Raw genomic sequence first — 21,230 nt, 5'->3', positions numbered from 1 at the left:
CAACCACCTTTATAGCATTTGATTCAATGACCAGTGAAACACAGGAAAGTACTTGGATGAATAGAAATAGAAAGAATTCTTCAGAATAATCACAAAACAGCTCCCCCAAGTCTCATAAAGTCCAACCATAATATGCTTTGGGGCCTTGTGCCCAAAAGTCAAAGTATGCACTCTTCAGGTAGGTTTATATAGAGATTTGCAGTGCTGGTGGTTATGATAAGAGTAGAAAAGTTAGATAAACTTCCGATCAGGACTGAACTCTATTGCAACACACTAGGATAGGCCTAGGGAGGGATCTGTAACCCAGGTTCCAACACCAAAGGTCAGGCCAGAGTGAGTTACGGTCAGGACATTATGCCCTTGTTCCCCTGTGGGAGACAGTGTGGGGGGGGGGAGGGAGAGCAACAGGCATGTAGACTTACCCCCTGGCACAGAGTTCTCACGTTACCAATCCTAGATAGCCACTGGTCACCAAACCTGCCCAACAACAGACATTCAGGCATCAGACATGTGGATTGGATTCAGACAGGCTGGCCCTTTTCTCTGGCACACACACAAACCACCCCTTAGCCCGTGAAAACGACAGCTTTCCCAGTGAAAGGGACTTCCATATAAGCGATTTTGTGACCTTGGGTGGCAGGAAGAAGGACAATATGGCCAAACAACAAGCAAAATAATCTTGTACCACAGCCATCTTAGTGTGCTAGCCACCTTTAGTAGCTGTTTGCAGTAAATGTAATGGCCATTTGTATAGCGTCTTTCATTACTGGTATGGTCTGAACGCGCTGTAGGTTGAACGCTCTTAGGGACAGGGGGCGGTGGGGGGAGAGACAGAGAGAGAGAGAGATTTTTTAGCCGATATGAAGGTAGTGCAGGTGGCCTAGTCCCTGCTAGTCACCCATGTTGAGCAGGCATGTGGGCGGGTGCATGAGCAGGAATGTGGGTGGGTGCAGAGAGGTAGTATGGAGAGTGTGCAAGACAAATGGTGTGTGCAGCTAGACAAAATGTTATCATGGGGGATGGCTGCATTCTAATGGCAGAGGTGCTGAGCAAAGTATGTGAAGTGGGAGAGCATTACGTGTACAGCTAGACCAAATTTTTGAATGTGCGGGATTGCTGCATTCTAGTGGCTGAGGTGTTGTGCCCTGTGTATTTGAAAGGTGTATGTAGCGCAAGTTGGTATATGGTTGGTATATGCAAGTGTTCCATTAGCAAACAATATAGGGCTGTACTTGAGATTTACAGCTAGATTCAGTACAGGCCAGGTTCAAATTCACAGCTCAACGCAATACAGGCTAAATTCAAAAGCACAGCTAGATGCAATACAGGCTCAATAAGAAAAACAGATATATGCAATACAGGCTCAATTCAGAATCACATATTGATGCAATGCAGGAAAAATGTTCAATCAAAGTTAGATGCGATACAGGCTTCATTCAGAATCACAGCCCGATGCAATAGAGACTCAATTAAAAAACCCAGCTACATGCAATAAAGGCTATATTCAGAGCAATAGCTAAATACAGTTGTGAGAAACCTGAGGGTGTCTCCCCGACAAGTCCCCAGGGAACTGTCATCCAGGTGGCCAGGACACAGCCATCGCTATTGGATCCAGTTGCTGGGGGTGGACCAGTGCAGGAGGATCACCTGGATGGGGGGTCCTCTGTGAGTGAAGTGGGACATTGTAAATCAGCAGGCGGGACTCACAAAGCAGTTTTCAAACAATAAACCTTTATTCGGCACCCAGCAGAAGTGTCAGTTCACATACAAGGATTACCCAAGGCGGACCCTGCATCTGCTAATGTCCATTCCCTGCTTCTGGAAGCCTGTGTCGGCTTGGTTACTGTGCACACAATTAAAAAAAAAGAATAAACCCACCGCTCTCCTTTTCGGGCGGCTTCACAGTGCCCGCAAAGTTCTTAAGAGATGACTGCTGTTCACTGGTATCCCGAGTTCGTCAGAAGGTAGGAGAGTGGGGGCGGGGGGGAAGGCAACTTCTCTGTGCCGCAGTCGAGCACAATTTGTCAAAGTTCCTGAACCGCGAAGCATCCATCCCTCCCTCCCTCCCTCTTTTTTTCCCCCACTGGATCAGTACTTCTCCTGCTTATTACACCCAATTCCAGCCAGTAGCGTCCTCCGTCCACTCCCCTCGCACGGATCCTAGATGGAAAAGTAGAGAGCGTCCCTGAAGTCACGCATGCTTGTTTTAATGTGCATTTTTCTCTACCCCTCCCATTCCCAGGTGCAGTCAATTCTGCCACGCTCCACTGCATCAACCCCTCCCTTTTCCAGCCTTTGCCTCTTATCGTTTCTTCCCACCGCCCGATCTGATTCACACCTTGTCCCACTCGCCTCTTCTGCTTTCCTTTTTCCATTGGAGCCATCCTGCCCTTGGGTAAGGTGACTATCATCCTCTGGTTTATAAAATTGTGCGGCTTCAGCGTTTTTAAACTGCTTCCGGGAAATGCATTGTGGGAGTAGTAGTTCCCAGGTCTGTACAAGGTTAATCCCAGTTGTTACTGATATTTCAGCATTGTGTCCCGTTTGCTTTACACTTTCCTTGGTTTCCTCCTTAATTTCCCCGGGCTCACGGCACTCCACCCCTTTTGCTTGTTTTTCCACTACCATCATGCTTATGTGTTTTTGTAGGGTTTCCATGTTATTTGAGTCTCAGTCTCACAGACACCAACGGGTGAGACATGGTATTCCTCTGCTCATAACACCTTTTCCCCATCCTACCAAGTATGATACTTGGAATCTCTACCCCCGCCCCCACTTTCCCGACGCAAACACTCTCTTACGACACGAAAGAGAATGGACTAACACCAGAGCCGTTTACCCGACATATCCCAACACAAGGGTCAGGCAAAGTCATGCAATTTACCAGAATCACACACACCCGACGCCCCTTTTCCTGCCCCACAGGTATAACAGGTGGAGCACGAGAGCAAACTACGAGCAAGTAAAACCGCACAACAAGACAGCTATCCCAGGGTGGCAGTTCCAGAAGAGGAGAAAGGTGGCGAGAACTGAAGGGGCGATAAGGAGAGAAGCGACCTTGCCTTTTCCGACCCAAACCTGCAGAGCCACCGTGGAAGGAATCAGAAGACGGCGAACAATAGCCAGCGTGTGTTCGTGTGTTGCAGCAGATGTCAACAGTGCACAAAGCCCTCCTACACTGATAAGCAGGACAGGGAGAGATGCTTGCTACCGTGGTACCGTCCTTGATTCCAGAGACAAGAAAAGCCCAGGGGTTCATCGCAGCCGGTGAGTCGAGGGGAGAACTGATAAGAAACCGAACTGTGTTGGACGAAAGAAACAAATGACAAATTAAGGGAAGTTCAAAGAATTGTTGACATTTTTACGGGAAAACCAGCTGAATGGCGGTCCGGCACTACGTGGGTGCTTACTCGAGAGACTCTTGTTGATTCCCCTAATGTTGAAACTACTGATACCAGAAGGCCTTAGGAAAGCCTAGAAAAATCCCCCTGTACAGTTGAAAGTCTTTGACCAACAAGTAGTTGGAAGATTAAGGGAAGTGAATCCTGTATAATGTGAAAATAGAAGAAACAGTGAGGCTGGCAAACATGAACCTGACGAAGGGATGCCCGCCAAACGGGCCAAAGCATGATGCCCCAATGAACATTGTGTTGACAAAGAGTGAACCCGACAGAGGGATTGTTTAAAAGGACATTAAGACTTGTGAACGCAACAGGTGAAATTGTACAATTGTACAAGAAAAGGCCATAGTGAACCAGACAGAGGGAAGCCAACATTCGAGAAGGATCTGAGCTCGGAAGAGGGGGACCCAGTGGTGAAAAGTCATCACCCAATGTACATACGGAAAGGAACCTTTTGGTTTGTTATTCTGAACACATCAGGTCCTCAGAGGCAAGAGACGTTTTGTAGAAAAGAGACTGAACCACTGAAGGTCCTGATACCAGAGATCAGAACTGTAATCTCGTGCTGGGAAATCTCAAGCGTGTGCTGTGCTCCAGAGTATCGCCTTGTCCCGTGCTCAAAATGTGGGGAAGGGATACCCCCGGCTAGCACATCCTTATTTATCATTTGTGAACACTTTTCTTTCTTGTGAACACTAGCTCCCATCTTCAATTTAGGTTTAGATTAGGCATTTTTCCAACCCTCCTATACAATTTAATAAACACCCTTGAACTGTGATCACTCATGGTAGCAACAGTAAAGGCAGACACGAGTTCCTTACACAGTACAATGCCAACTTTAAAAGTTACTGCTGTGAAATGCATGCATGGAGAAGCAAAGTACTGCAGTGTCTATGGTCACCTGATATGTGGCGTGGTAGTAAGCATGTGTTCATGAACTGCAAACAGTAGCTCTGATTGTGGAAGAGTGATACTTACTTTGTCGTTCCTGGTAGGTTGTGTGGTCTGGTGTTGGCAAACAGGGGCAAACAGGGCCCATGAGCTACCTCGGAGGGAGATACCCTTTGCTTTTCGCCCTTCGCTGGCTGCCCCAGTCAAGTCTGACCGCAGGGAGTTGGTAAAGAGGACTGATTACGGTCATGTGGGTGAACCACAGACCTATTGGGAAGGGGCGGGGCGGGAGTGGGGATGGGGATGGGCGGGGAGCAGAGAGTTAGGACCAAGCTAGAGAAAGAAGAGCAATGGGAAAAAAAAAAAGAATGAAACGGCAAAGTTAAGATTGAAAGGAGTACCAGAGAGGGAGACTTACCCTCGGATGCACACCATGCTGGGAGACGATGGAAAAGCCCAGTGTGTGCAAAAACAAGGGCAGAAGGTCAGCGGGGCTTGGACCAATTTTCCGGTCATGTGGGGGAACCACAGACCGGCAAGGAGTAGGGCAGGAGGTGGGAGTCGAGATGGGCGGGGAGCACAGAGTTGGGTGAAAGAGGGGAAGATGAGTAAAAAAGAGCAATGGAGGAAAAGAAAAGAAAGTAACTGAGAAGTGCAGATTGAAAGGAGTATCAGAGAGGGAGACTTCCCCCTCAACTGTACACAAGGCGATGAAGAAAATGAATCATCATTTCATTCAGAGTCTTTCTAATGTAGTGTTTTAATTTCTTATCCCAACCACTGTCTTTTTATTGTACAAAATGTATAAAACATGGGGGATTGTACATAATACCTCGTACTGACTTGCACTTTATCAATACAATAGAAGTGGAAGGCAGTTCAGGAATATAGAAACACAAGATGCTATCTTTTGGCTTGGGGCAATGCTAAGTGTTACATTGAAATCCCTGATGAACCCACTGCTTCACTTCAGCCTTTCATACAGGTTCCCATATGTGGCGGGGAGGGGGTAAGACTCCACTGGGACTGGGTCATGCCTTTCAGGGTGTAAAGATTTATTGTATGCTTTAATCATGAAGAACTCATTAAATTCCCAGGTCAAAAGTCCTTGAAAACAAGCCTTTTTAGTAATGAACAGCTCCTACCTTTGGAAACTCCTTGGGAGAGGACAATGTTAGAAAAACACTCTAAATGTTTTAAAATCAAGTCAAATCTATGGTTCTCCAGGAGATTATAACCCGTTGGGCTGAATCCATTTAATTACAAAGGTTCAAAAGCTCTCCTCAGGTTAATGTGGCACCTTTTGAACTCTGCATAGCAATAAAGCTGGCCAACTGTTTAGCCAATGCAGGAGAACAAAGCAGGCCGGTCATCTCATTTCGAATCAATCATGGACTGAACCCATTACATATTGTACTGAAGCATGGGATTATGTTCATGATTCAAGTATTACATAATGTATCAAAATTATTTGGGCACCACTTGGAACCATGCCAGTTATAAACATAGGAATGGGTGAGCTTGGAAGCAGAGAGTTTAATCTTGCCCCAAATATGCATTCTGTACCATTATTAACAAATACAATGCTTTATATTCATAAAAGTATGCATATTTAATCACACAAATTAATGTTGCATATGCAGGCATGTGTCTGATGATAGAGTACATCTATCCATATCTCATTAAGGTGGCAGGTTGCTAGTGTGAATTATGTAACAAAAATGAATTTGCACTAAGAAGTATTAGGAGCAGATTGGGTATCCATCTCTTCTGGTCACAAATATAGAAATTATGAACATCCATTGAAGAGTGGAGGGGTGTATTCAATAGGGGTGTCTATGAGGCAATCTAATGGAACGATTGGGGCAATAAAATAGAGTGACAATCATGGCATAAGCATGGAAATATTTACACTTTAAAAAGTTTGAGCACAAAGAGGATAAGATTCTGACTCTGGGAAAAGCTGCAGGAAAGACTACCAACAGTCCTTATTGGATGAGTGCGGAATATGGATATTCTCGGCAGATGACCAGACCTTGTCCTTAAGGGTGATCCTGAATCAACTTAACTTGAGGCAGACTTGATTTTTCCTGAAAGAGGGAAGAAGGGGCCACGAGGGGCCTACTGATCGATACTTCACTGGAAACACTTCAGTGTCTACTAGCTCTGTGCCATTAACATTTAATTCAAAGTGAGCATGAGAATTCCCCAAATGAGATGATATCTGCTCTATAGCCACCATTCTGATTTTTCTTATAAAGTCTCAGAAAAGGGCGTGGGTTGCGAAGGAGATACCAAAATACATTGATTAAATAGGAAATTTACAGTGCATTCTCACTGCATTTAAAAGCAAGTGAGATGTAATTTCAGTCCAACTCAAAAACATTTCAGAGCTGTGTGCGCAGTGAGAGATAGTGTTTGATGCAGTCTGCACGCATTCATTTGTAAATTATAATCTCATTATGTGAGTAACATTAAACATTAGGCTGTGATATGAAGATGTCCTTACCATAGCCTAATTAAGATCTGCTTGATAATGGGTGCTCTCTGAAGGCAATAGCTATGTAAATGAAATGCATTAACTGAACAGATGTACTAGTAAACGTCCCAACAACGGTACACATATCACAGCTGCCACCAGCTTCTCTTAGGCACACTGTAAAAGTAACCAAAAAGGCAATATAAAAAGAAGGATACAAAGTATCCTAACTGCACACTGTAAGTGATGTGTGCAATTGTAACAGTACAAGAATTCACAAAGAGACAAAGTGCCTCATTACGAGGTCGGCGGTAACTAGTCCGTGCCGCCGATCTCGTAAGACCTTTTGTCCGCCGCCTGACATCCCAGTGCCACCGGGACATGACAAGTCCCCATTCCCATGGAGTCAATGCCGGCAGAGGCCAGATTTCATGGTTATATGCACCCTTATTTCCGGACCGCCAGACTTGTAATGTGGCCCAAAGTCTCTCAGTACTGATCTAGTCTTGGGCAGGGTGCAAAATGTGCACTCCCGACTAGACTTTTGCTAGTGATATTTGACTCTTGGCGAGTAATACATGGCATGCGGTGTGTATGTATAGAATTGAGGTGGCGAGTATCTTTTTGGCTGGCTAGTAGCTTGCAACTTGTCACCTTTCCCATAAGGATGAGCAAAACAGGCAAGGGAAGTAAAACAGAAGGATTTACTAACCTCTGCAATGTCAGGTCAGAGTTAAAAAAACTGCAAAAAGAAAGGGCATCGCACAGAAATCTAAGGGGGGAAATGTGCAAAATGAAAATCTTCCCCAACAGCGCAATATAATCACCAAACAGTTGAATCATATGCTTCACACTTGAAGAAGCAGTGCAGCTTTTCAGTGCCCCCCACTTTGAATTCATGCAAGCTTGATTTGCCTACAATTTTCCCCAGATGATAGAGATTCCGGGTGGATATTTACTTCATTTCAAGGACGTCACCACATACTAGTGGGACACTAACACCAGACCAACTTAGAGTTTAATTTGCAAAGGTAGCGGGCGCCCCTCTCTCGACAGAACAAGGCCTGATAACCTGTTCAGTGGTTATTAACCACTTGAGAGTTCGCAGCCACTGCTTTTACTCACTGTGCCTTTCACAGATGGGAAATATTCATTTGCATATCAGTCTTTGTCCTGCCCAGGGGCAGTCCAGCACCGAAATGCAATGGCAATTCCTGCGAACTCTCAAGTGGTTAATAACCACTGAACAGGTTATCATGTCTGTTCTTGCGAGAGAGGGGCGCCCGCTACCTTTGTAAAACAACTTAGAGTTTAAGTTTTAACGTTTATTCAGGGTTTTCTAATCAATGTTTTGAATTGCTCTGGAAAAATAAGAAATCTAAAAAAACTAAAGTGGAAGATCTTCCCTTGGGAGGCTAGTATTTGTACCACTACCTCCACAAGCAACCACCAGTCTCTCAATCCCATCCTCTACAAAGAGCAGTGTGAATGTTGCACTAGGCAGTAGCAATTGGCTAGTGATATTTGATTCTTGGTAAAATCTGGTGTGCTGTGTGCATGTATAAAAGGAGGTGGTGAGTGACTATTTTTATGGGTGGCTAGTAGCTTGCAACGTTTGCACCCCGATAGACTGGGAACCTCGGGTATGCTAAAGCAATAGTTTGAAAGCAGTTTTCAGGATTGCAATTTCTCTGGAAAGTCTCTGGATTTTCAGCCCAAATACAATACTCAGGAGTCTCCCTGGTTCTCTCACAGTGTCATTCAGTCTTTTAATGAAGCAAACAGTCTGCAGAGTTTCCGGTCACTTGCTTTCGGGATTGTGTGCTCCTCTGGTTTGTTTAGCTGTTTCTTCATGATTAAGCATTAATGTAGAAAATGTGTGTAAAAGTTAGTATAGGCACGTTCACTTTTCAGAAAGACATCAGCATTTGGCTTTCAGTGATGGAGCATGACTAAATGACTAGTGCTCAGCAAAATTACAGGGATGAGTAATGGATAAAACTCCTACTCAGCCCCACACTATTACTTGATCCGCAGTGACGTGAATGATAAAAGGTGAAACGGACACAGCCAGTCAGGTATACCTCCTTCACTTCTTTAAGGTAGAATGGGCCAATGGCAGACTATACGCTTCAGGAGGGATGAGAGCTAGCACAGAAGCAGACCAAACAATAGTGCTATGGTACCAAATAAAAACCTGTTTTTTTCTAGGATTTCTAGACAACCTGTAACTGACGTCACAGACACAACCCCCAACAGAATTGAAATCAGTGCTATCAATGGGACAACATACAGCCTGGAAAAAGAGAAAAACGCTGACAAGAACTGAAGCACATACAGGTTCCATGTACTAATGTCCCTGCACAAATGTCTCCTGACAAACAAATACATAAATAAATAAATAAATCACGGTTTTTTGCGGAGACATAATTACACTGAAGTTTTTTGTTTTTTTACAAGTGGAGCAGAGAACATCCCCGCAACCAAATTATTAACTGATACCCAGAAGCATACCAGGAGTACTGGCACTATGCAACAGAGGGAAAGAGAAGCTGCCGAGCTATGCGGCCATGCTCGGAGAGCTGCCAGAGTGAGCCAGCGAGGACACACAAGAGCTGCAAGCCCACTGAACCACCAGGGAAGAGAAATGGAGCCAACCCCACCATCCCTCGGGAGTCCTACCATTGAACACCACACAGGAAGCCAGAACATGAACTGGGACACTGAACTGCCTACACCGCCATCTGTGGTACAGAGCAGATCCACACAGAGAAAGTGGGCAGGGCAGGGTTTAGACCCCTTTTCAAGACTTTCCCCTTGCACATACATGCTCCAGGTGGGGACGACGGAGCCAGATTGGACAGGGAGAGGTGCCCAATCGCCAGAGGGGGTGGGAGATTTAAGCAGGGGACATGGAGCAGGAAGTATGGATCTTTGGATGAGGACAACCAAGAGACCAGCAGGAGGAAGTAGGGAGCAACACCTTGTGGAGGAGATTCCTGGAGCAGGCGAGGTATTGGCATAGGACTGAAAGTGGTTCTACAGTGTGAATAGCGAAGCAGACGAGTAGGGAAGTGCAGTGGGTGGAAAAGTAACATCAAAGGGTGGAGGCAAGAACAAGGGATAGCAGATTGGTGAGAGGTGTGAGGGGGAGAAAGTAAAAAGTACAGCCTCTATCCAACCAAGTGAGTGCAAGGCTTATGTAAAAGCTCTAGCTTTATCATGCCAGGTTTCATCAAAGAGCTCATCTTACAGATGTGGCATAAGAAGAAGACTGTCACTTTTTCAGATCAGCAGGATCTTTAGTATGCCACTAGTAGATGCAGGGTTGGGACAAGAGAGGTTTCCTCACACTCATTTAGGATAGGGGCAACCACATCAGAGTTAAGCTTAAAGGTATGGCTTTTTGTAGTCCAACTAGTGTTATGGGCGACTCCTTAATTGTCCTCTTACATTGAGCAACTACAAAAATCAAGTTTTGCTTACTTTGATTACCATAAGAATTATCGCAATTCAACGGGGTCAATGGTATAAAAGCCCTAAACCGTTAAACAATGAATCACAAGATAAGAATGACTCCGTAATTATTGCGCCAACATTTTCACAGTTGATTGGGTTTTATTATGGAACAAATATTAATGTTTTTCAGTTTGATCCAACTTGGTTTGTTGTAATTATATTGCAAGCCCCAGTGAGACACGTGTTTCGGCTTAAAAAAGCCTTTTTCAAATCTGGGCTAATTCTGAAATACCATAAAGTGTCCACCAATTCATGGTTCCCCCAAACACATTAATAAGTAGAACATTTTACATCAATTAAGAAAATTCATAAAAATGCGTAATTGCGACAGAGAATAAGGAAGGGTACAAGGGAGGAAAACATGGGTGGTAGAACAAAACAAATTTAAATGTAATTATTCATGCACAAGTATGGACCGGAAGGTAGAAAAAGAGGAAAGAAGGAACAACAATCCAAATCCAAAATACGTAGAGGACAAGAATAAATTGGGCAAATCCAAAAACATAAAACAATGAAACAAAAATAAAACAAAATAAAGTAAAGAGAGAGAAAAAACATTCTATTAGTAATCTATGCCAAATAATGCCTTCTTAAATTATGGTTGAGTATTTTTATAAGTAGCGGGTGACTTACCCCAGTTGTTTACAAAGTATATATATTCGCTCAATGCGGTTGTTATGAATTCTCTATTGGGTTAAATCCCAAACTTTCTTCCTGCCAAATTGTATTAAAAGAAATTGTCACTAACCCTTGGTCTAGGCCGAATATGATTATCAATTGCATATATTAAATGATTAGCCTGCCGTGGATTCCATGGTCATTAGTTGTATTATCATAAGTCTGCGATCTTAGGTTCGTGATCCGCTCGATCGCGTGCACATTATACGAGGTCAATTGAAAGAACACACAACTTAGTTATAATGTCAGCCTCATAATAGGTTTATGGTATTAATACAAGCGAAAAGGCAGTACAATTCGCTTACTTCGAACAAATCCTAGTCTCCCGCGTTGGCTCCGAAATCGGAGTGTAGGACGCCGTGGCCATCTTGGAAACCATAGTTATAGCGGTTTCCATGGCGACCCGGCGTCTCTCCGCCATTTTGGTTACTAAGTTACTCACGCGTTGCCATTTCAAACCCGGGCTGATGGCCAATGTACTTTATGACTGCTCGATTGCGTGCAATTATTACAAATCGGTATCACTAGTAAAAGTAATAACTGGTTTAATAATCTTGACTCGTGCAAGTCCACTGTATTTAATCGGGTCAGACGAACGTGGACGCCTTGATCATCGTTGTTTAGGACGCCGTCGCCATCTTGGAAACCGCTATAGTTGTAGCGGTTTCCATGGCGACCCGGCGTCTCTCTGCCATTTTAGTTACTTAGTTACTCACGCGTTGCCATATCAACCCCGTGTTCATGGCCAATGTACTTAATGATTGCTCGATTACGTGCAATTATTCAGAATTGGTATCATTAGTAAAAGTGATAGCTGGGTTACGACTGACTCGTGCAAGTCCACTATATTTAACCGCGTCAAACGAACAGGGACGCCTGGATCATCGTTGCAAATATTGTTGTTATAAAACTTACTTTAGCCGTGCTGTGATTTATTTCAATTTTAAGTTGCTCAATTGTATCGCATATTTTGATAATCATTCAGTAAGTGTTGGTCTCTATTTATGCTTCTTAATATGTGAATAAATTAGCATATTTCTCTCCATAAATTACTCCTAATGACAACATGATTTTACAGGCACGTTTAGTAATTACTTGCTCGATTTTATAAAGATTTGCATATTTTAAATAATGTGTCTAAATAAAAAACACACAACAGAAAACACTTGCAGTTGGTATAAACACAAACCCACATTAACATAGTCTAATGATAATTAATTCAATACAGCTTATTAACAAATACAATTCCATATTAGTACCCCACACTTAGAGAAACAATGCCATCTCATTATCTGGGTTTAGCCCTGTTACTATAGCATTGAAGTAACAGATAAGTCTTGCTTCCGCTTGTCTTAATGCTTTTGTTCTGTCACCACCTCTTTTGGATAAGGTTACCTGTTGAAGTCCAATAAAACTAATCTTGGTCTCGTCTTCCATTTGATGTGTGCTCTGCCAATGCGCTGCCAGAGGCAGAGTCGGATCTTGACTCCCAATTTTGCTTAAGTGCTCGCGAATCCTTGTTCTAAGTTCTCTTTTGGTACTGCCTATATACATTTTTTGACAGACACAGCGAATGCCGTACACAACAAACTTTGTTCTGCAATTTATGCCTGGTTTAATTTTAATTGACTTCTCTTTCTGATCTTTGAATTCCTTCGTTGCTTCACTGGCGTACTTACACATAGAGCACATCCCACATGTCCTGAAACCTGTATCGTTTTTTTGTGAGCCAGGTTTGCAACCTGGGTTCTTGAATGTCTGGTAATAATGATGGACTGATTAATGATTTGAGGGTGTGTGCTCTCTTGTAAATCAACGACGGTTTATCGCCCACAAATTTATGTATATGTTCATCCAGCTTCAGTAAGTACCAGTATTTCTGTAATGCCTTGTAAATTTCATTATGCTCTTTGTTAAATTGTGTAATGAATCTCACCTCTGTTGGCTCTGTATCCAATTGTCTGCTGCTTATTTTCTTTGAGATGTCATCCTGTATGAGGTTTTTTGTTTTGTCAAAGGCTTTTTTGACACTAGACATTGAGTATCCTCTTTTCATGAATCGAGTTTTAAGTAATTTGCATTCTTGTTCAAATCTGTTCTGTTCTTGACAATTTCGTCTTGCTCGTATATACTCGCCCAATGGTATGTTCTCAATGGTCATTCTCTGGTGGCAACTGGTGGCGTGTAACACTGAATTAACCTCAGTTGCTTTTCTAAAAGTCCAAGTTTCCAATTGATGCTTATTCACACTAATTGTCGATCTAAAAAATTGATTTGTTTTGTATTGCATTCTCCTATGAATTCAATTTCAAAATGATTCTGATTCAATCTATTGATAAATTGTATAAACAGTTCATTCGATCCTTCCCATATCAGTAAAATATCATTGATATATCTCTTCCACAATCTTATTTTGGTTCCATAGTCTGAGTCTTGATAAACAATCTCTTCTTCTAACATGCCCATGAAAAGATTTGCTAACGCAGGGGCATATTTGGTCCCCATGGCAACTCCTTTCTTCTGTTGGTATATCTTGTTGTCAAAGGTGAATATGTTGGAGTCTAGTGTCAATTGTAACATTTCTTTTAACATGTCTATTTGTTGAAAAAATGAGGCAGAATCGTTTCTGAAGGTGTGGTCTATTGTAGCTATTGCCCATTTATGTTGAATAGAGGTATACAACGCTTTTACATCCAGCGTGGCCAGGGTGAAAGAGACTTGCCATTTAAATGTTTCTAATAACCTTATGACTGAAGTAGAGTCCTGTAGGTATGATGCTAGGAGATTTGCTCTTGGCTTTAGTATTTCATCCAAGTATTCCGATAGGTTTTCCGTCGCCCACCCTATTCCACTTAGAATGGGGCGACCTTCAGGAATAGTATTGTAACATTTATGAACTTTAGGTAGGAAATACATTGTCAGTGTTACTGGATCATTCGTACATAAGAAAGCTCTTCATCTGTAATCAGTCCTTTTCTGTGCCATGTCATAATAGATTCTCCGATTTGTATCAGAATGTCTGGTTTATCCGCAGTATTCAAAAATCACATAGCATCCGGGGGTACTTAGATGGTTGGATGCCATGTTCAAATAGTCCTCCCTATTCATTATTACAATGTTCCCCCCCTTTATCCGCCTCTTTGATGACAATCGATGTAACCTTTGTCAATTTTTGAAGTGCTCTTCTTTCTCCCGAAGTCAAATTGTCCCTGGTGTGCTTATGAGTTCTATTGTTCCCTTTCTTGCACATCTGATAGAATTCTCTTGTAACTGCTTGTTAGAATGTATCAATTACATTATCTGATTGCAATTGTGGCACAAATTTAGATTTCATTTTGAGTTCCTTTTTTGTCAAACTGTTGGTTGAATATGTAATTCTTGTAACAGATTCCTCATCTCAAAACTTTTTTCTTCAGTCAATGATTGTAAAGTATAGGTGTCCTCTATGTCTTGAATTGTAAGTTCACTTTTTTCTGGTGGCTGTTCTCTTGGTATATGGTACCCTGGTGCTTTTGTAGCACAATATTTTTTTAATTTCAGTTTGCGTATGAATTTATAAAGATCAATGTGAATATCTGTTACTTTTGGTTGTTCATGTGGGTTTGTGTTTATACTAACTGCAAGTGTTTTCTGTTGTGTGTTTTTTATTTAGACATTTAAAATATGCAAATCTTTATAAAATAGAGAAAGTAATTACTAAACCTGCCTGTATAATCATGTTGTCATTAGGAGTAATTTATGGAACTCTGGGTGAGAAGAATATGCAAATTCTTTCACATATTAAGAAGGATAAATAGAAACCAACACTTACTGAATGATTATCAAAATATGCGATACAATTGAGCAACTTAAAATTGAAATAAATCGCAGCACGGCTAAAGTAAGTTTTATAACAACAATATTTGCAACGATGATCTAGGCGTCCCTGTTCGTTTGACGTGGTTAAATATAGTGGACTTGCATGAGTCATTATTAGTAAACCAACTATCACATTTACTAATGATACTAATTCTGAATAATTGCACGTAATCGAGCAATCATTAAGTACATTGGCCATGAACACGGGGTTGATATGGCAACGCGTGAGTAACTAAGTAACCAAAATGGCGGAGAGACGCCAGGTCGCCATGGAAACCGCTACAACTATAGCGGTTTCCAAGATGGCGACGGCGTCCTAAACAACGATGATCAAGGCGCTCACGTTCGTCTGACCCGATTAAATACAGTGGACTTGCACGAGTCAAGATTATTAAACCAGCTATTACTTTTACTAGTGATACTAATTCTGAATAATTGCACGCAATCGAGCAGTCATAAAGTACATTGGCCATCAACACAGGGTTGATATGGCAAGGCGTGAGTAACTTAGTAACCAAAATGGCAGAGAGATGCCAGGTCGCCATGGAAACCGCTATAACTATGGTTTCCAAGATGGCGTCCTACACAACGATTTCGGAGCCAACGCGGGAGACTAGGATTTGTTCAAGGTAAGCGAATTGTACTGCCTTTTCACTCGTATTAATACAATAAACCTATTATGAGGCTGAAATTATTACTAAGTTGTGTGTTCTTTCAATTGATCTCGTATAATGTGTACGCGATCGAGCAGATCACGAACGTAAGATCGCAGACTTATGATAACACAACTAATGACCATGGAATCCACGGCAGGCTAATCATTTAATATATGCAATTGATAATCATATGCGGCCTAGACCAAGGGTTAGTGCCAATTTCTTTTAATACAATTTGGCAAGAAGAAAGTTTGGGATTTAACCCAATAGAGAATTCACAACAACCGCATTGAGCGAATATATATACTTCGTAAACAACCGGGGTAAGTCACCCGTTACTTATAATAATACTCAACCATAATTTAAGAAGGCATTATTTGGCATAGATTACTAATAGAATGTTTTTTCTCTCTTTACTTTATTATTGTTTCATTGTTTTATGTTTTTGGATTTGCCCAATTTATTCTTGTCCACTACTTATTTTGGATTTATTTGTAGTTCCTTCTTTCCTCTTTTTCTACCTTCCGGTCCATACTTGTGCATGAATAATTACATTTAAATATGTTTTGTTCTACCACCCATGTTTTCCTCCCTTGTACCCTCCCTTATTCTCTGTCTCAATTACGCATTTTTATGAATTTACTTAACTGATGTATAATGTTCTACTTATTAATGTGTTTGGGGGTACCATGAATTGGTGGACACTATGGTATTTCAGAATTGGCCCAGATTTGAAAAAGGCTTTTTTAAGCCGAAACACGTGTCTCACTGGGGCTTGCAATATAATTACAACAAACCAAGTTGGATCAAACTGAAAAACATTAATATTTGTTCCATAATAAAACCCAATCAACTGTGAAAATTTTGGTGCAATAATTACAGAGTCATTCTTATCTTGTGATTCAACCACATCAGAGGTTGCTATTTGGATGGGGTAGAGGAAGTAAAAAAGATTGGGCAGTGGAAATCGAACACCTATCAGTGTTATATTAGACCACACTTGGTATGAAAGGGAGGGAGAGGGAGTTTCGCAGATATTTAGGAGTGATGCATGATATGTCTTATTTCCCTTATTTTATTATTGTTCATAAAAGATGGCCTATTGTCGGGTAGTTTGGCTTGTTGGTCATTCCTTTGTGAAGAGAGCACTTAAAACGGATAAATGAGCAAGGATGGCAAAGAAGGAAAGAGGTGGATGGATTGATCATGTCATGCATCAGATTTGGAGGGTTGCGATTGCACCAGCTGAGGAGAGTATTGATAGAGGTCTACAAGAGGGGTAAACTTTCAATTTCCAAATCTGGTCATTGTGCATTTGGGGGGGGGCAATAATTTGAGCATGTTGGGTGGTAGAGGTTGGTGAGAGAGCCAGCATGAGTTGCAAGGCTATTCCCTGATGCAGAGTTGTATGGTTACCCACAATGGTAGTACCGGTTTGACCCTAGTTGTTGGCCAAGGTGCAGAGCAGGTTGATGTAGCCAGGGGGCACTCACCCATCACTGCTGGATAAGTAGGGTTCACAGATGCAGGGAGGGTGTGAACTCTCCATCCCCAGAACCAGTTCACCAAGGGTCAGCTTGTCCAACAGAATGTTGCGGCGAAGTGGAGGGGGTGCTGGATGGCGACATGAGCCATAATTATTTTTCCCCCAAATGCCCAATGACTGTACACATGTATTAATGGACTTGCATTGTTAGTTGATTGCACATTTTTGTGAGGGACATTCTAAGAATGTTTTAATTTGGGGCATCATATGTAAATTGTTGCATTGTGTGTAATAAATGCGGCCAAAGGTTTTTCCCAAAAATAAAATGTTTGGGTTCTTGCTCACCTGGAGCCCTGCCCTTGTGCCCCTCATCTTAGCAAGTCCCTGCAAAATGATGTGGTGGCATTAGTGAGGTTTGTGGGGTGAGTCGTTGGGGAGGGGGGATGTGAGAGTGGTGAAGGCCAGGATTTTGCACCAGGCGGCATGATGTAGATTTTCGTAATTTTTTTTAAGACATTAGTAAATTGCTGCATTATGTGTAAAACTCGGCCAAATGTTTCTCCAAAGTGGAGCCGTACTAACATGGGGCTCTGCGTCATATGCCTCTCATAACAAGTCTCTTCTACAATTTTCTTAACAGACCAAATAGAAAAAGTTATCGTAATGCAGCCACTTCCTTAATATAGTCGGTTAATGAAGATCTCCCCGTCTCACCCAAACTGCACTCCTCTACAGATTAAAACAATTAAAGAACACTCCGCAGCAAATTGCTCCAAGCTGTGATCTCAACTGTATAATTAAGATCTACAAGATGGATTAATTGGAGAGAATAGTGTGATTAAGTGGGATGGGTATTTAAGAGCCATGTCTCACACTGCATACTGTTCCTCCTGATCGGAGGAGAGCATTCTTCTGCCAGCATCAGTTTTCGGCAACGTGTAGGTTTCTCTGGCCCAACTGAATTAGACAACACCTTGTAAAGGGGTTATAGAAATTTAATTAATAAACATTTTGGTGGTACAATAGCCTAAGTTTGCTAGGTCCAACATTTTACTCTGTAGATAGTGCCAGAGAGGCTAGATCACCTCTCCTGCTCACAAAAGAAAATGGGGTGGCTCGACCTTCTGCATGTACTTGCTGGGCAATATTGAGGGACAGTGCCCTAATGCATGCGGTGGGTAATGCATGGTGAGAAAAATGGAGTATGCTATCCCTTTCAATAAACATGGAGCAGGTCTATCTGAACGATGTAGTCTACAAAAGCTGGCTATTAGCCATTGATTTAATAGCTGGAGACACTCTGGTGGCAGAAGCACTGGTGACTGACTACCTACCAGGCCTTCAGTTAGAGCCAGGCATCTGACTGTCCGAGTATCTCATTCAGGATCTCTGATTTGAGTTGAGATTTCACTTGCCACGGTAATGTGCACACGTTGCTTGGCTAGTAGCTTTTTCAAGGAACCCGCAAGATTATCATAATTAATAATAGCCGCTTTTTTTTAAAATCTACATTACAGTTTCCCACATCGAACACATTCCTTTGAGTAGGCATACAAAGGAAGAAAGGAGAATGCCCTGCCAGCTTCTCGTCAGAACAAAAAGACGAGCCGCTATTCAGAAACTCAACCTTTTAGGTTGGATAAAGATTTCTAAAACGGGGCCCTTCAGCAGTTGCATTAGTGGCCGCATCTAGAGTCCTGGCTTGCTGAAGGCAATTATGCATGTGCAGAGCAAAAAGGAACATGAATGCCTTTACATGTCACGTTGACATGCCATTATCACGGTTTTTTCTATGCCACTTCATGCTCATCTAATCAGAATTCTTGATGTATGCAAACAAGGCATTTCAGCTCATTACTATACAATCCGTCAAACCAAATGTCTCCTCCTTGAACACTCCTCTACCGCCTCCTTCAAGTTACTTATTCTATCCCAACTCAGCTCTCTAACCCTTCGCATCGCTCACCAATCCTGCTCATGCATATACTTAGCCCGGATTTCGTTAACTCTCGTTGATTCTCCTATTGAAGTCGAGGTGCTTCCTATCTTGACTGAATGTTTTTCCATTCAATCAGTTAGCGGGTTATAAAGACCCAAATAACAATCAAAGTGTGCACTCATTTCTACTGTGACCCTCAGCATGCTGTTCCAAACTCCTGCCAATAAAAAAAGAAAAAAAATCCCCCAGTTGGCCCCACTTGGAGTCTCAGGATGGTGTACGCAACATATCCTAAGAGATTCAGACAAGTGGACAAAGGGGGCTGCCAGGAGTGTTTCTGACAAAGGCCCATTCATGTCTGCGCTCGACATGAAATCATACCACGTGTGGCTTTGTTTTTCCATATATAGGGCACAGGATAATCACCAATGTCGTGTCAACCAATATTAAGATGTGGGCACATACTTAGGCTGTTGCATGACACTTAACAGAAATTCACAGAAGATTTTGGTCTCTTCTGCAGAAGGAATCGGGTGTGGTGCGGCAGACATACTCCATCTTCTCAAGACTGGGAGCAGACATTTAAACCTAAGGAAAATAAATATTGCAGCACATACCCGAAGTTTAGCAACCCTTCAGGAACCCTTCCCAATAAAAGTTACACCACTTACAAAATGGTAATGCAAAGGGCAAGGATGTACGTACAGAGGACGTGTTGGCAGGCATGCTGTGCTCTAGTAACCTACCGATTGGGGAGGAGAGAGGGTCAGCTTGCCCCCACGGAGGCTCCACAATAAAGGTAAACGTGACATTTTGGACCAGTCAGCGGGACTTGTACGTGCAATTGCTGGGCCCTGAAAGAATCATCAGTATGGCCCTCCAGGTGGTAGAAGATTTCGTGGCCTTGGGCTTCTCCTCCAGCAGGCATCCTGGATTGCAAATCCTTTGAGAACAGCACTGAATGTGTCTTTAATCAATCCATCCTGTTATTATTCTACACACTTATCAGCAATGCCCCTCTTAAAGGGCAGCAGTTTAATGGCTGCATTGACAGGACCTGGCCTATATGCCCCACTGTCTGTTCACATATGCTTATATCCACCACGATGCCGGTTCGAATACTCACCAACCTCCCCTACAAAAGAAATTAAAATCACCTAAGAACTTGAAGGACAGCTACCAAGGCCATCCAGCTGGATGATCGCATCCCCTCTGACTCTTTCCATCTGCCATGTCTCGGCTGGGTCTCTAGAGCAGCCCCTGATCCCACTTTACTGGCATCCGTTGTCAGGATGATGGGACATAATAGCACCATGGAAGTCCACCTCTGTAGATTCTCGGGTGTTGCCACCCTCGCTGCCGTCTCATCTTGGTGGACACCGGAAATACTTTCCTTGTATCGGCTCAAATGAGGGGTCCATGGGATAGCAGATAATTCACCAGATGCTTACGGTGATAACCGAGTAGAGCGCTCGCTTTGACACCCGTGCAGAGCCTGTTAACGCAGGTTCGAATCCCGGCGGGGCCAAACTCAGCCTTTCATCCTTCCGAGGTCGATAAATGAGCACCACACACCGTGGGTAATAATAAGCAGCGCTCGGATACCTGAGGGTTTGTAGCGCTATATAAAAGCCTAATTATTATTATTATTATTATAACAAACCAATGATACCAACAGAACTGTGGCTACAATCTGCCCCACGACTCTTAACCAATCCCTTGCTGATGCTGTTTCTATTGCCAGCCATCGACTAAAGGTGACCAACTTCCATGCTCTTGGTTGGGGAAGAAACACCATTGCTTTGTCTGCTGCCATTGTTGCATCTATAAAGTCCAAGGTCTGTGTTAGAAAACAATGGGACGTTATGCTTGAATAGGAACCCCAGCAGATCCAGCACCTGACACACTCAGACTATGTCTCATTAACTCGTCGCTGTCACTTCTCACAATTAGTCGTAAGGATGTACCCAAATCCTTTCCTTGTGCAAAAACTACACCACGGGAGCTACCACCTTTGTGAAAATCCTGGGGGGAATTTTAGTCCAAGAGGTAGTACTTTGTATTCTAGATGATGACCAGCAATGACGGACCCGAAAAATGTCCTTTCGGTTTGGCGTAATCACAATGTAAATCCTGAAAATGCAAAGCTGTCAAATGTAGACACCTGGTTGGAGCATGGGCAGAATGTTCTGCAGGGATTCCATTTTGAAGTGGATATCCGCTATCCACTTGTTCAGCTTCTTCAAATTTAACACCAGCCTGTAACCTCCCAAGGCTTTCAGTATGATGAAGACACAGGGGAAATCCTTTGTTCTTATTGGTT

General features: G+C 42.7%; 1 protein-coding gene across 2 annotated transcripts in view; it reads right to left on the bottom strand.

The window, feature by feature from the left end:
- Positions 1-21,230, bottom strand: part of RASAL2 (RAS protein activator like 2) — a 1,332,618-nt gene that overhangs the window by 1,170,143 nt on the left and 141,245 nt on the right. The window lies entirely within an intron of this gene.

This window comes from Ambystoma mexicanum, chromosome 1q, assembly GCF_040938575.1.
Source record: "Ambystoma mexicanum isolate Mex_15411 chromosome 1q, UKY_AmexF1_1, whole genome shotgun sequence".
NCBI classification, from domain to species: domain Eukaryota; kingdom Metazoa; phylum Chordata; class Amphibia; order Caudata; family Ambystomatidae; genus Ambystoma; species Ambystoma mexicanum.
This window is presented reverse-complemented; position numbering and strand designations above follow the sequence as displayed.